The sequence below is a fragment of the Neofelis nebulosa genome, chromosome 7 (assembly GCF_028018385.1).
Source record: "Neofelis nebulosa isolate mNeoNeb1 chromosome 7, mNeoNeb1.pri, whole genome shotgun sequence".
In the NCBI taxonomy this organism is placed as follows: domain Eukaryota; kingdom Metazoa; phylum Chordata; class Mammalia; order Carnivora; family Felidae; genus Neofelis; species Neofelis nebulosa.
Genome location: NC_080788.1, coordinates 73,894,024 through 73,908,496, shown reverse-complemented (window position 1 = coordinate 73,908,496; position 14,473 = coordinate 73,894,024). Strand labels below are relative to the sequence as shown.

Genomic DNA, 14,473 nt, shown 5'->3' with positions numbered 1-14,473 from the left:
GGTTAGTGACCTAGTCATAGCTCCCTCCCTGAGCCATCATCACCAAGGGAGATACAGAACTTGCCATTTCGGGTGTGGCACAGAATGTTCTGCTGAGGGAAGGAGGTGTTGGCCCAGCTCTGTTAGGCTGTCTGTAGGACTCTGGGCCGGTGAATGATGACCTGAATGTAGCTGTGTCAGAGATGAATGGGCAATGTCACTAACTTCTACACCCTTTGGCAAAGGAGTCTCTGGCAACTAAAGATGGAGGCCCATAGGGGCTAGAGACACAGTCTTTTTTTGTCCATCTGGGATGAAGAAAGAATAGGAAGACTTGAAGAAGCAAAAAGATCCCAGGGTCAGATCAAATCAACCCACACTGGGTCCTACACACTCCAGCTCAGTGCCCTTCTCTTTGATGGCCGCTGCCACTCTGGGTCTTTAGTATCAAACATCTATCCAGAGGATCACTGGAATATTAGTGGGAGAGAGTGCCAGAATTTCTGATTTTATCTCTAATTGGAAGTTTCAGGAATCTACTTTGCCTTTGATTTGAGAACACATCCACTCTTTCCCCACTCCCTTTGAGTTCTTTGGGAGAAAAAAGAGAGAAATTTAGTGAAGGAAAGCTCTTTGCTTGCTTTATCTCATACTCATTACCCTCAAACTTCCCACATAAAGTTTTAGTGACAACAAAGTCAGACTCTGGTGTGCGCCCACGATTTATCTCTGTTCAGGCACGGCAGTTATCAGCTGTTTGCCCTGTTTCTAGTTGCCGTCTTTGCTCTTTTGTTTCTCTGCCCTGGCACCAGCTGGTTGGACAAGCAACTGAAGAACAAGAATGGAGGTGAGTAAAAAGAGAGGAAATACCATTTCTATGTCCCTTGGCCAGGACCTCAGCTGCCTGGGGTCCCAGGACGGCCTTCAGTAAGTAAGTGGTTCTTGGTCTGGCTGCTTTGGGATCAGAATGCTCAGACGGATGGGATTACTTTGTTTCTCTGATGTGTTTTCACTGAAATGTCTGAGCCCCACTGGTTGTGTTAAAGCAAACATAAGATATTTTTGGAAATTAGTGAGGAATTTCAATGGGTGTCAAGGAAAATCACAGTGTCATTTGTCTCTAAAAAGATTTTGGCTGCCACTATTCCATCTGCGACTCACTTACCCAGCTGTGTGGCACTGAATGAAGCAGCTGCCAAGCATAGCAGCGGAGAGGCAAGCTGGGACTCTTCTAAGTTATAATTCTGCTTCTGTTACTGACTTGGGACTTTGAGATGTAAATAAGTAAACTTTTCCATATTTAGTCTCAGCTCAATTCCTTTAAGAAGTTTGCCTGGCTCCCATCTCCCAACTCATCCTGAAATCTCAAGGTCCTAATCCCAATCCGTGCTTTGATCCTGGAACCCTCCTGTAATCGCTACCACCAAGTACTTCTCTTGCTCCCATGTGTGTCTGGTCTGGTTCCTCTGTTAGGCCGTAAGCCCTTGCTACAGTGTGAACTCCAAAATGGCAGAGAGCTTATATCATTTGCCTTGAAACTTGGCTCTTGGCATAGTGTCTGGCACATAGTAGACACTCAATGTATATATATTTATATTTTAATATAAATGATTGTCAAATTGGCTAACATACAGTGTGTAAAGTGTGCTCTACCTCAATATATATTTTTGAATAAAAACTGAACCATGCCAGTTCTATACTCTGAGACTTATTGACACTTATGAGCGATTTTTTTTAAGTGTACTTATTTATTTTGAGAGACAGAGACAGTATAAGTGGGGAAAAGGCAGAGAGAGAGGGAGAGAGAGAGAATCCCAAGTAGGCTCTGTACTGACATTGCATGAAATCATGACCTGAGCCGAAACTGAGAGTTGGATGCTCAACCAATTGAGCCACTTAGGCACCACTTGATGAGCATTTGTTAACCTTCCTGCTCACCTTTTCTTCTATGCCTGTCCTTCAAGGACCACATGGGGAGACTAGAGGGCTTCCAGTTAGGCCATGAGGTGGTTGGGACAGATCACCACCCAGAAACCTGCCCTTGGGAAGTACTCTCCAGTCCATACATAAATTTCTAATGACTTTGTTTTTCTTCCAGACTATCCTTTGACTTTGGTAGTAGCAGGTTTTGTAAAGGAAGAAAGATTATTTCTCTCACGGTACTCTTCGCATGGCAGAATCAGAGACCTGGAATTATGGGATAGTTTTTCCACTGGCAGAGAACACAGCAGGGTTACTAGGGTTGTAAGTGTCCTTTAGAAAACCCGCGTTCTCCAATTTAACATTCAGCAATTCTGGAGATGTGTCATCAATAACCCTGAGGTGCCCTGGAGAAAAGCAAGCCCAGGAGGAAAGTGACTTACTCACTCACCAGACACTTTCTGGGGCTGTGCCCATCCCAGTAAGGTTAAGACTTTGAAATCTGATCCCCAAAGCCAAATGGGGCAAAGGGTTTTCCTTCAGTTCTTTATCCCAAGAAAAGCCTCCAATTTTGTAAGATTCTGAGCCCTTAAAGGGCTGCTCTTGGGGGGCACCAGTGCTGATGAGCCCATATGTTGGCTGCAAATGAGAAAGCCAACAAGACAGCAGGGGATTAGGATTTCCACTGATGAATAAATGCAGTATCTGAGGCAGCAGGAGATGTGCGTCTTCAGAGGAGAAAATAGAGGAGACAGTTCTATTTACTCCTAGTTCTCAGCTCAGCGGGTCACACCAAGGAGTTTCCCTGGGTGGTTCCTTAAATAAGCAGAGGCAGAAATGGATGTGTCCTTGTAGAGCCCATGTACTTTTGGAATCTTGGGATCATCTTCATTTGATAGTTTTTTAGGATGTCATAAGGTCAGGGGTGCTTTGACTTCATTTGTCATGTTCTTGGAGGTGGGAAGTCATGTAGTACACTTGTGATGTTGATGGAACTAATTCCTTATTTATAATTATGCTTATAAACAACTTTAATTTTATAAGTGATTCCACTATCCATTTAATAAGTGGGGGGGGGTACTGTTGTATTTTAATATCTCATAAAGTCTATATTTGCTTATTTTATGAGGGTCAAGCAGAAATTACTTTCCTTTGGTTTCATTTTTTCTATGTAAGAACGCTTTTAATAATTTATCAGCAACTAGTGAAAAAGGTCCTGAAGATCTTTTGAATTGTATTTCTCTCTATTTTCATTGATATTTTGTTCTTACTAGATGGGATACTAATATATGAAAGAATGTTTAATTGCCTAAGAGATTGACTTATTTTTTAATCAAGAAGCTCCTCAAGCTCCAACCCAGCCCAGTGGTAGGTACGTGGTGAGGAATTATCATCATGATAGCATCACCATCAACAACAAGGGTGACTGGTGCTTACCGAGTGCTTCCTATGTGCCAAGCATAGCTCTAAGTGCATGACATATAATAGTTCACTTAATTCATGCTACAATTCTCTAAGGTAGATATTATTATTATCATTATTTTAAGTTTTTTGCAGTTTTTTTTATTAAGTAATCTCTATGCCTAACATAGGGTATAGAGGGCATGACCTTGAGATCAAGAGTCACGTGCTCTATAAACTGAGCCGGCCAGTGCCTCTATTACCATTATTTCCTAAACGAGGAAAGCAAGGCATAGAGTAACTTGCCCAAGGTCATATAGCTAGTAAGTCAGTAAGTGGAAGATTTGGGATTCAAACTTTAAGAAGTCTGGATTTCAAGTCTGCTTCAGTCATTCATACTATACTGTTGATTCTATATCTATCTATCTATCTATCTATCTATCTGTCATCTATCTACCAATCTATCATCTATATAATTTCCTGGATGTGTGTGTATATATATACATTATATATATAATTTTTTTCAGGTTTTTAGAAATTTTGATAAGTTTTTAAGGATCGGTGATTAAGTTGTTGATTGTTGGCTTTCAGTTTGTATGTGTGTCTGTTCATTTGTCTTTCTGGGTGTTAGGGACTGTGCCTTTTTGTGTCAGGTCAAAGGCTCAAGTAATTCAACAGGATTTAATTTTCACTTTTCATGGCTTAGCAAGATAAAAGTGAGGAGGCGCCACTTGCTGAATACATTTCATTATTTGAGAAATGATTGTTTTATATCTTTGTATCCCCATAGCACCTACTATATCCATTTGTAAGACATAAGGTCCCCTTAGTTTTGAGTGAATGAATTGAGGAATGAACGGGGGGAGGTTCAAGATGACTCTGAACACCTTCTGTCTTGTTGGATGACCCTCTGAATTTCTGGTGTTGAGTTTGCCTGAGGCTTACGGTTTTTGTTCCATGTGATACACAGTATGTATCATGGTGCCGAACAGCACAGTAGTAAATGGCTTTGTCTCTAGGCTGCACATGCTTAATGGTTAAGGTACTGGACAACAACTTTCTGTTCACAAACAACTGGTAATGTTCCAATTCCACGGTGCCTTGAGAGGTATGGCCGATATAGGTGAATCTTTGGTCAGCTCTTTGCAGATACCAGTACACAGACTCAAAATTTTTATCAGGAATATTGTACTGGCATGGAAGCTCCACATCTGTCCCAATTATGGCAGTTATGTTGGAAGATTGTATAATTTCAGTCTTGCAGGAGCCATCTGGAAAAGAAAAAGGGGTAGGAAATGAGAAATGAGAAAGAGAGGGAAATTGCACCTGTTTACCTGGGAGCCACGTACAGAGGAAGGGCAGTACAAGGCAGAGAAGCCGGGACATGGTGGGTCTGCAGTTCCTCTCAGTGCTGTTTACCAGGAAGCCTACTTGGCATGCACGATGCACTCGGGCCACCTTATCTGCAACAGCCATGTGGCTGCTTCATTGCTGCAGCAATAAAGGAAAGAGGTCCTTGGGGGTGGTTGGTGCTCACGCTATCGAAAGACACACTCAGATTTGTTCAAAGGCAGCGATCCAACAGGCCCCTTTAGAGGAGGCTCTGGCGCTCCTCTGCCACTCGGGGCCCGTGTTTTCAGCTTCTGGTGCCATTCTCTTATCAGCCCCGAGAGGCTTATTCTTTGAAAGGAAACAACCAGGGAGACAGTCTTTTGTTGAAAGACATTTGGTGGGTCATGATCTCTTGGGTCCTTGTTCCTGAGTTTAGGGGTCTAATGTGCGCAGAAGGATGAGGTAAGGTCTGAGCAGTCATTTTTTTTGGATGTAGTACTATGGCTTTTGTTGCTCACCTGGCAGTTTCTGGTTCTAGGACCCACTCCACAGAAGCCAGACAGGGAGGAAGTAATTTGTTCATTTTTAATTAATTGATGAACCAGTCAAGCACCCATTTATCAGATACTTATTGAGTGTCAATTACATGCAAACTTTCTGCTGAGTGCTGAGGACACAGTGGAAGCAAAAAACCAGTCCAAGTTGCTGATTGTGGAGTTTAAAGTCTGATGATGATGTTTCACTTCAGGCAAGAGAAGGAGGTACAGCCCATCATACAATATGTAGGAAGCTGCGGAGGGGCCCGTGAAGGGGCTTCTGCGGTCTGCCCATATCCAGACAGGGCTTTCTCCCAGTCAACACAGCTGGTTGTGAGCTCACCATGGCAGAGCAGAGATTGGAATTTCCCCTGGCAACCCCGACCCCATCTGAGAATCAGAGGGTTCCTTTTCTACCCACCTTCCCTTCTAACCATTTTCCTATCAAGAAATCATTCTATTTGTTGACAATCCAAAGTTTTGGAGTTCCTGACTTAGCACTGTTATCATTCTATTCTTGGAGCAGAATCAGCTGGGCAGCAATCATTCCCACTGTGAACATAACTGCATCTTTTGTGTGATGGCTTCCTTTTCATTGTGTACACAGTGACTGCAGAGCCAGGAAATTTTAATTTGGGATAAATAATAAGCTATCTTTAGGGCCAATCTTATTTTGAGAGTCAGGGCTGATGGAGGTCAAGAATTCGCTTTCTTTTCTCGCCTTTGTCAAGGCTTTTCCTCCCACATCAGCCTCCATCTTACTTATGTCATCTTTTTCCTAGTATCTTTTCCAAGACTGCTCATCTTTCTGCAAGATAGTCTCATGAACAGCTTTAAAGGCATAATGGGACAGTGCACAAAGAAATAAGGAGACACTCACCCCAGAATGCCTGGGCTTAGGGTTATACAGAAGAGAGCTGGGGACAGCTGAGGCCACACAGACACACAAACAGGCGTGTGGAGGTGGGGGTTGGGGGTTTGGGGGGTTGGTGACATGGCGGTGGGGGTGCCTGCACTAGAGCAGGTGGTATGATGGGGTGGTTGGGAGTCCTCCCAAGGCATGGCCATAGCAGTGTGAATGATGTCTGGGAGCGGGTTGGGAAGATATATGTGTGTTCATGGGGACTGCAGACAAATTCACCAAAGACCCCTAAGGAAGGCCATCCCTGGTGGTGGGAGAATGTCATACCCAAAGCCATTCTACTGAATAGGGGCTCTAATTTTTTAGGACGACTGACACCTCAAGACTTAATGTACTAAAACAAAAAAAAGAATTAATTTTAGATGGCAAGGCCATAGAACTTGGGAACCGGAGAGTATTCAGTATGCAACCAGGGTGCCAGGAAGAGGCCATCTCTTCCTTCTCCTTCAACCCCCCTGGTACCATTCATTTACTTTTGAAGTGTCTCCTCAATCTGTTTACTCTTTCCAGGTCCTTATTTCCAATCCTTCTCATTGTCTACCCCACTTTTTGCATTAACTTTATATCCGATCTCATGGCCACAGCAGCACGAAAAATAAAATCCACTAGTTACTTACCAGGGCTGTGTGGCCCTGGAGTTGTAAGAAAGGCCTATGGTTTCAAGGGAGACAACCTCAGACACTTCTTGCCTAGGACAAGGTGTCAGAAAGTTAAGAATTCAGGAAAGATTGTGAGATTTTCAAAATCACAAGGCAGGAGGATCTGTGACCTGCCATCAATGTCAAACCTGGTCATCAGACCTAGTACAAGGCCTCAGGCATTATCCACCCACCAGAGACCTGGAAAGGGAAATCAGAGCCCTGAGACAGGTCTGTATTGAATGCAGGAAATAACCCTGGGGACCATCCTTGCCTCTCGACTCTTGTGTATTGACTGTCAATCTCCTCTTTTACAGAAATTTCTGTACATTGTTTTTTTTCCAGGTACAGAACTGAGACATTACCCTGGAGGCCTGTCCCTTAATCACAGTGAAGGCATCTTGAGAAAGTACATAGGATAGGACACGCTTAACACAGGGGATCATCTCAGCTCCCATGCTTAACATGGGATCATCTCAGCTCCCATGGACAGTGATTGAATTGTTTTTTTTTTTTTTTTCAATTTCTGTTTGCTCTCAGGAAAGTATCCTCTGATTATAGACTTTTTATGAGAAGGATCAGGACCAGCCATGTCCTCTGAGGACCTAGATTTGAACTGTATAGTGAAATTTCAGTTAGAAATTTACAACTATACAACTTACAACTTACAAAGCGAGGGCTTTTCTTCTCTTTCCTTTTTCCTCCACTTTGGTTGGAGAACGTCTCCTCAAAGACTGTTGGGCATATTGGGGTTCTGTCGGGAGAGTAGAGACTCTTGGTAAAGTTTAGAGCACTCTTTTTTTTTTGTTGAGAAAACTGACGTAAGGTTGAGAATAAGTTTATTCACACCTAAAACAAATATCCACTCATTGCTGTCGAGATGATGAAGTTATCATAAAACTAAAGGCAGGGGCTCCTGGGCAGCTTAGTCTGTTGAGTGTCTGACTCTAGATTTCAGCTTGGGTCATGGTCCCGGGTCATGGGATCAAGTCCCACATTGGGATCCACGATGAGCATGGAAACTGCTTGAGATTCTCTCTCTCTCTCTCTCTCTCTCTCTCTCTCTCTCTCTCTGTCTCTGCCCCCTTTCCCCACTCTTGAATGCGCGAGCTCTCTCTCTCTCTCTAAAAAATAACAACCAACCAACTAAATGCAGATGTTATATACTAAGATGGTAAGTGTTTGGTTAAAAATCAGTTGGTGTCACGGTGCCTGGGTGGCTCAGTTAGTTATGCGTCCAGCTCTTGATTTTGGCTCAGGACATGATCTCATGGTTCTTGAGATTGAGCCCTGCTTCGAGTGCTCTGCACTTGGGACTCTCTTTCTCCCTCTTTCTCTGCTGCTCGTGAGCTCTCTCTCTCTCAAAATAAATAAAGTTAAAAAAATTAATTGGTGTCTTTCTAATTAGAATGAGGGGCAGGTTCTACCCCCATCCCATATGAATTTAATCAGGGCCATTGGTGTCCCATAAGTGGTGTTCTAAGACCTAAAAACACCATGTTCGCCCTGTTGGGCTGTGAAGGCCACACTCTACCTGAGACAGTGGAGGGTGTGGGGAGAGCTTCTTGGCAGGAAATGATTTTTTTCCCCTGTCCTGGTTCAGGGCAGGAAAGGAGCTAGTCTTGGGTTCTGAACTTGGAGATGTGAGGATACCTGCAGATTTTTAACGGGGGCACAGACTGGTTCCTGCTATGTGAAAGCCCGTGGGGGAGACAGGAGGGTCTCATGTTGGGTTTTGGCGTCTCAAGATGTACACTTCTTTCTCTCCTCAAGTATGTAGTTGTGTTCTAAATGATTGTGGGAGCAGGCTGTGTCCACACTGCCATGGGATCTGTCGGGGGCAGATACAGGTGAGAGTAGCCTAGACCTGAGTCTCATGAGATGGCCCAAGGTGGTGTGAATAGGAGCTCTGGCTCAGAGGAGTTGTTGAGCCCTGTGGGGTTCCAGTGTGGGATGAAATTACCACAAATCCCCCAGGGAGAGCATGGTGGCTTCATATTCCCACAAGAGAGGCTGCGGTTACCGTGGGTCGGATATTAAGGGAACAATGTCTGTGTTTTTAAATCCACAGGCTGGTGAGGTCTGAGGACACATGGGTGACATAATGAAGGACTTCCTAAAAGTAAGAGATCGAAATTCTTGAAGTGGTGTTTGAAATAACATCTGTACAATGACAGCCACTGCTGTAATTAATAACCTGACTATCCTTAGCTGTCTCCAAGACTATGAATGCTCAGCAACTAATTGATTGGTGAAACATCCGATGTTATAAGAGCTAGAAAACAGCAGCAGATCCGAAAATGGCCAATTTCCATTATGCATATATATACATGCATGCATGCATCCGTTCACTCGTTCAACAGACGTTTATTGCCAAGCACTGTATGTGCTGCCAGGAGCTTACATCCGAGAGGGTAGAAAAAGGTAGGAGTCTACAACCCCTGGTCAGAGGCACAGATTGTTCCTGCTTAATGACATGATGAGGCAAGTTTTCCTTTCAGTCTCTTTCCCAGGGGACTGTGTCACCTATGGAGCCAAATCCTCTTTCCAATGAACTGCCTTTTATTCCTACGACGCCAGGCGCAGGGAGCCATTGTAACAGTGCTGGCCGTGCTGCTGCTCTCAGGGTGCTCCCGTGGTCCTCGGTTTTGGCTCCCAACCAGAGGCTGCATGCTGCTTATGCCAGGGCAAGGTGGGGACAACGGTGGAGCAGAGCCCCTAAAGAGATTTGGCTGGTCCAGCACTGCCCTCCAGTGGTCAAATGCAGGCAGTTTGGGGAAGGATGGATTCCTAGAGTGAGGCTGAGGTGGGTGTCTGGATTCATCAGGAGCCTTAGGAACGGCTCCCCCAGATGAGGCTGGCAGAGTAGGAACTGGAAGCCCTAGTTGAGAAATGAAAGTGAGGATTAAAATTCACCAGTACCTGGACTGGTATGTATAGAGAGAACCAGAAATAAAGATCATATTGGTTTCCCAATTTGGGTTTTGTCAGGAGAAATAATGACCGGCTGACAAAATGACCAGCCTGCCTAGAGACCTAGAAAGTGTGGTGGTTGGGGCACCTGGGTGGCTCAGTCGGTTGAGCGTCCGACTTCAGCTCAGGTCATGATTTCGCGGTCCGTGAGTTCGAGCCCCGCGTCGGGCTCTGTGCTGACAGCTCAGAGCCTGGAGCCTGTTTCAGATTCTGTGTCTCCCTCTCTCTCTGACCCTCCCCCGTTCATGCTCTGTCTCTCTCTGTCTCAAAAATAAATAAACGTTAAAAAAAATTAAAAAAAGAAAGTGTGGTGGTGGTGATGGTGGGGTGGTGGCCTAGAGCTGTACCCCCTTGACTCTCAGTCCAGTCTTGTCAAGGTTCTAGGAAGACGCTGATCTCGAATAAACATCTTCAGATTGATGGTCAGTGCAGGAATGAGCATGAATCTCTGGAAATGAAATTGGATGCAAATTTGTGTGTAATGAACTCTTAAAAAAATTCAATTTGCAAAGGGATCCAGTCCATAGATTTACCTTAAGTCTGCTCTCAGCATTCTTGCTGGGATTCAAGGGGTCTTGGTCAGTCCTCCTGTATCTCACATGTAGGTGGTTCAGTAGCTTGACTTTGGAGGGAAGTTTCTCTTTCTTAATACCAAGAAGTCTTCGCCCCAACCCCTCTATTGGGTCAATGCCACTGGAAGACGCCCAGCACAGCAGGACACTGTGCTGTCTCCCAGATCATGGGAAGGTTGAAGTAGCCTTGGCAGCTAGTCCACTCTTGGCAAACTCTGCAATTAGTGCAACCTTTGCTTCCTTCTTTCTGTTACATCGTCGTGTGCAGTGTCCTTCAGATACATCATCACTTCCCTTCGGAGGTCATGGAAGCAAAGGAGTTTCACCTCACCCTGCTTTATTTCTTCTCGTTCTATCACTTGACTTCCTGAGCCTCCAAGCTTGAAATCTTCCTGGTCCCTGCCCTGTTGCTCTTCTGTCCTGCTCTTCTGAAAATACAGAGTAATGGGGTCAGAGAAACTTCTCAATCAAATTAAAAAACAATATAAAACAAACAGTGGCTAGTTCAGGAGCTTAGTAACTATAGCGTCATGCATCCGTGGTCGAATTGCTCACATTGTTGCCTGTAAAATTCAAGCATCCGAAGTTCTACTGGAAAAGACCGCAGTCTTTATGGTACACACGATGTTCACACTGGGAATCAAGGGCAGGAGTTCTGAGAGTAGTGTGACGGGTAAAGATGGGACATGGACCCCTTGGTTGTAGGAGTCTTGGAGCATACAAGTGACAGTAACTCTGTGTGTGCTGGTGAGTGGTTGAACTCAAGCTTTCTGAAGTCAAGAACCTGTCCTTCCTGTTCCTCCTCAGAATTCCAGTGCCTCCGACACATAATAAACATGTTGCCCCACAGCACGGTGGTTAAGAGATGATGCTTTAAAAATCCATCAATCCTGGATCCAAGTTCTTTTACTTTAGTTTTTCAATTTTAGGCAAGTTTCCTAGGCTTTCTGAGCCTTGGGCACCTCACCTGTAAAACCGGGATAATGATATCTGCCCTCCCCACCAGGCACCTTTGAGGCTTGGAGGCGATGGTGTGTGCAAAGCCCTGGGCATTGTGCCTGGCACATGGTCAGTGCTCAGTTAGAGTGTTTTAGTATTTCCATGTGCGCATGTGCAGACCTCTGCAGGTGTGTGAGTTTTCCAGTCAAAGCCCAACTTAACTACCAAATAAAATCAGCCCCATTTCATGAGACAGCAATGCACAGACATGGGGTTGGACAGATTCCCTCCCTAGACATGTTTGCTGCTTCCTTCTATAACTGGAAAGACTTTGCCCAAGTTTCTAGGAAGCGACATATTCTTGAACCCTGTCTAGAATGGGAAGACCCTCCTCGTATATAGAAACTTTCAGGTGAAACAGGCATGACGTGGCAGTGACTGACCCTCCCCTTTTGCTCTGGGCCTGGGCACTCACCATACAGTCGGCATGGCTGGGTCTTCTGCTCTGGACGGTGGTGACTGACCGGGTCTCAGGAGCTGCCAACACAAAAGAGACTTGGAGGCTTTGTATTCAATCATCATTGAGAGCCTATTAGGAGAACAAGGTGCCATGCGGCCACTTGAAAGCCTGAGTGTCTAGAAATGGCCATTACAGGGGAAAATCCTTCCGCTTGGCTGACTGGGGCCAGGTCTATGGCTTTAAAGCAATTGGCGCAGATGCTGAGTGAGGGGGTGCATTCATTTTGTGCTCAATAAAACCAGTTTTATTCAGGGAAGTGAATTGTTATCCCCTTGGGAAGGGTGAAGGTATAAAAACACGTTGTAATTCTTGGAGAATCTAATTCCTCTGTTGTTGGAGACAGAAAGAGAAAGAGGGAGAGAGACAGAGAGGTGGATGAAAGTGAGCTCTGTTGTCCTGGGGTAATTAGGCAGCTTGGATTTCTCCTGGAGCTTCAGGACGGTGCCAGATGTGCCCAGGCCTTCTGTGCGCCACCCCACAGAGCTAGCATCCAGAGTCCACCTCCTCCCCACTGTGGCTGCTCCTCGTGTCTGGGAATACATCAAAGGAGGTTTGATATTCATAACTGCTGTGAGTCATTTTCACATGGAGCTGTGGGGAGCTGCCTTCACCACGGCATGCTGTATTCAGCCCTTTGTAAGAGCAGCTGAGCTGAACCAATCCCCCGTTATGGGCGAGAGTCGATCCCTCCTGGGAGACCTGGATTTGCCCCCAGACCCCTGTGCAGAATAAAATGGGTCTTTTTATTGAGAAATAGTTATTAAAACATCCTCCGGTCTTGCCCGTACATCTCCACCGCCCACTGAGACAGCTCTGCGTGGTCTCTTCCACAAGAGTGTGGCCACCTCCAGGCCCTGCTGTTAGTGTCAGTAACATCTGAAACTTCCCTGTTTCTCTTGCTCTGAGGACAAAGAACATCAACAAGACTCCAACCACGACCACATTTCTTCTCAACTGGAGGAGGAAATGCTGCTTGCTCCTGTTGAGTGTGGCTATTGTTGGAAAAAGCATCATGTGTGACACTCTCTGAGGGCTGGCAGAGGCTTGTGAAATTAAAGCCACAGGATCGCAGAGCTGGAAGGGGCCTTAGTCATCATCCAGTACCAGCCCCTCAAATTACAGATGAGAAAATGAGGCACGGAGAGGGTAAGTGAGTTGTCTACGGTCACACAGACAAGTGAAGGTTTCTAGCACCTTCTAGGCTTGTTTTCCAAAACAGGGAGGGAAATGGTGGCAGGGTGAATCTTGCTATTACTTTTCCACTGGAGACCTTGGAGAGGTTTCAACTTTTTGGAAAGGGATGGGGACCGGGAGACCTGAAGCTGTATCTCAGTTTTGTGCCTCAGTTTCTCTGTATGAAGAATGGCTATATAAAACCTTCAGTTGGGAAGGTGGGAGAGTTAACTAAGGAATGGTCAGGCTGAGTGGCTGGGGGTAGGGCAAAGTGTGGGGAGTGGAAAAGTAGGTGGAATATAGAAATGAAATATAGAAGTACCTGTTTGCTCCCAGCCCTGGTAACAGTCCGTCAGGAGAAACCACTCTCCTAGTGAAAATATTTCACAGTCAGCAGGGCTAGACTCCCCACCTTTGCTTAGGGCAGCGTGGAAAAAAGTGTTCCCCTGTCTCTGTGCATTTGAGTGCATTTTCATTACACTGTGCATCTTCAATTCTGCCAGAAAAGTAAGCATGCCTCGCTCTTTAAAATGTCCAGAGCTCCCGTTCCCATTTGGGGTTTGTGGCGAAAGGTCAGACTCCAGAGCTGTCTGGTGGTAATCGGGTTCTGAATAAATGAGCCCTCAGGGACTGCCAGGGAGACCAGAAAGCTGCCAAGCTGGGCCTGGACTGAGTCTGGCAGCAGAGGCCACACAATGTCCCTTGGCAAGGTGGCCCCCGTGGGCTGGGCTGCTCGCGTTTTTGCTGGCAACCCGCCCGGCACCCCGCCGGGGCGATGCTTCGAGCCCAGAGGCCCACGTCCCTACATCAGTCTTCTCAACTGCTTTCTCCTGTTATTACCTTGTCAACAGCGGCATCCAAGACACAAAGGACAACTCTGCATGATGATGCAGTGAATGACTAGTTAGGTGCCTCCTGTTTAATAACCAGAGAAATATTGCTGTGCGGCATCTCTCCATATGCTCTGGCATCTGTGTCTGGCATGTAAGGGACTCATTTTCTTCGCATATCTCATTAAAGATGTAAAGCAAAATGGAGGGGCTGCAAGCCTCACACGCCCCCCCTCCACCCCAGCCGCCTGGAACTCACTTTTCTTACCCTCTGCTGCCATCTAGTGGCCACTTGCCTCTTCTCCGCATTGTCGTTTTCACAGTGGAGCTGAAGTTCCGGCGGCGGCGCCGGTGAAACAGAAATCCCACAGCGTTGATCTCCTTAGGTTCCCCGCTGCAGCAGAGGGTCCGGTTTCCTGACATTGGCCTGGACCACCCTGGCACTGCCTCCTGGAGCCTGGAGCCCTTTCCCCTCTGGAGAGACGGTGTCTGTTGATTTTTTACAAATCTGGCTATCTTCCAGACTCTACACGTAAATCTTGCAAATCTGGCCCACTGAACATGTCTTGCCAAAGCCGAGGTGAATTCTGCCACTTGGGCAGACGGAGTCCCACGCCCCACTCTGAAATGTCCCCTCATATCTTGAGGAATCCCCAAAGGGCGGGATGGAGAAAGTCACAGTGCACAAGGGGAATTCCGTGGGTCTTTTCAGCTGCCTGCCACCCACTTTCACACCAA

At 45.9% G+C, this 14,473-nt stretch overlaps 1 long non-coding RNA gene and 1 gene segment (V, D, J or C); both read right to left on the bottom strand.

Annotated features, from left to right (window-relative positions):
- Nucleotides 1-14,473, bottom strand: part of LOC131517958 (T cell receptor delta constant-like) — a 193,710-nt gene that overhangs the window by 76,237 nt on the left and 103,000 nt on the right.
- Nucleotides 9,076-11,252, bottom strand: LOC131516931 (uncharacterized). Its single transcript, XR_009264294.1, has 2 exons — nucleotides 10,235-11,252; nucleotides 9,076-9,609 (listed from the first exon to the last, which is right to left on the bottom strand). It is a non-coding gene; the product is annotated as an uncharacterized LOC131516931 (long non-coding RNA).